General features: G+C 48.0%; 1 pseudogene; it reads left to right on the top strand.

The window, feature by feature from the left end:
- Positions 1–1498: 1498 nt before the first annotated feature.
- On the top strand, positions 1499–1650 carry LOC122236071 (annotated as a pseudogene).
- The last annotated feature ends 224 nt before the right edge of the window (positions 1651–1874 follow it).

Raw genomic sequence — 1874 nt, 5'->3', positions numbered from 1 at the left:
CGCGGGCAGAAGACAATCCACCAGGACCCCCATCACGGGAGCGCACGCCCACCCTTGCTTCCCCACGCACAATCCCCGGCCACGGGCTGTGGAAGACAAAACCAAAGACAAATACATACGACCTCAAAGACACACGTGAGCAGACAACCCAGAGCCACCACGTTTGAAGACCACCCACACCGCGAGAGCCACATATGGTCAAACCCAGTGAGGGCTCGGGTTCTGTGTTCAGGTGATCGGGATGCCGCCCTTCCTTCCTCCTTCACACCTTGGTTTTTAAAACGACCCAAGATATGGGGCGCCTGGGTGGCTCGGTCGGTTAAGCGTCCGCCTTTGGCTCAGGTCATGATCTCGCGGTTCGTGAGTTTGAGCCCCATGTCAGGCTCTGTGCTGACAGTTCAGAGCCTGGATGGAGACTGCTTCCGATTCTGTGTCTCCCTCTCTCCCCACCCCTCCCCTGCTTGCGCTCTGTCGCTCTCTCTCTGTCTCAAAAATAAACACAAAAAATTTATTGAAATACATAATATTCATCTAGAAACTTGTATGAAGAATAATTATAAAGTGGGAAATAGTGTAAACCCTATCTTTTTTTTTTTTTTAAGTTTTTATTGAAATTCCAGTTAGGGAACAGACACGTTCTATTCGCTTCGGCTAAAGTGATTCAACACTTCCCTACATCACCCCGTGCTCATCACGGCAAGTGGCCGCTTTAATCCCCATCATCTGGCCCACCCATCCCCCACCACCTCCCCTCTGGCGACCACCGTCAGTGTGCTCTCTAGAGTTAAGAGTCTGTTTCTTGGTTTGTGAGGACACAGTTATTTTTACCGCAAAGGCCACTTCCTGCTGAGGAAGAGCAACGACCCAAGATGGAAACACGGCAGACACTGGCAGGTGTCCGGAGACATCTGTCCCGGACTTCTTCCCAGCCACGGGCCAGGCTGTGTCCCCACCCACCTCGCGCCTGACCTGTCATGTGTCTTGTGCTCACCTGCTCGACAGGAAACCCCTCGGGACCCCCTTTTCAGTCAAGACGTTGTTTGCACCTTCTTTTATCTTTTGGTCAATGCTGCCAGGTTGTCTGAGTTTTGTTTCAACAACTTTGGGCAGAGAAGAATAAAGTTACGGGTCTTACACTGCCTGGTCTCAAAACTTATTAGAGAGCTACAATAATCAAAACAGTGTGGTCCCAGCAGGAAGGCACACATATCGGCCAATGGAACAGAATAGAGAGTCCAGAAATCAAACCCTTGAGCCGGTGGCCGATGGCTCTTCAACAAGGGTGCCAGGACTATTCGACGGGAAAAGGACAGTCTCTTCGACAAATGGTGCTGGGGAAACTGGACATTCACATGCCAAAGAATGCAGCCGGACTCTTACCTTACTTATACCTGTATCTTACCTTTGAATTTTGTGTATACAGAAATTAACTCAAAACACATCAAAGACCTAAAAGTAACAGCAAAGACTATAAAAATTTAGAAGAAAACATAGCAGAATCGCTTCTCGGCCTTTTGGCTAAGATCGAGTGTAGTATTTGTTCTTATCGGTAGAAGAAAACACAGCGGAAAGCTTCCTGACGTTGGGTTTGATGGCGACTGATTTCTTGGATATGACCCAAAAGCACAGGGGACAAAAGGAAAAACAGATAAACCGGACGACATCAAAGGTTAAAACTTCTGTGCGTCAAAGGACACAATCCACGGAGCTGGCAACCTACGGAATGGGAGAAAATATGTGCAAATCACACATTTGATAATGGGTTCAGTTAATATCCAGAAGGTAAATACAAAACTCCCACAACCCAACCACAAAGGAAGAAACCAAAGAACCCAACTATAAAACGGGCAAAGGACTTGACTAGACCTTTCTCC

The sequence above is a fragment of the Panthera tigris genome, chromosome F3 (genome assembly GCF_018350195.1).
Source record: "Panthera tigris isolate Pti1 chromosome F3, P.tigris_Pti1_mat1.1, whole genome shotgun sequence".
Lineage (NCBI taxonomy): Eukaryota > Metazoa > Chordata > Mammalia > Carnivora > Felidae > Panthera > Panthera tigris.
Note: the sequence above shows the minus strand (reverse complement) of the source record. Positions and strands in the feature narration are given on the sequence as shown.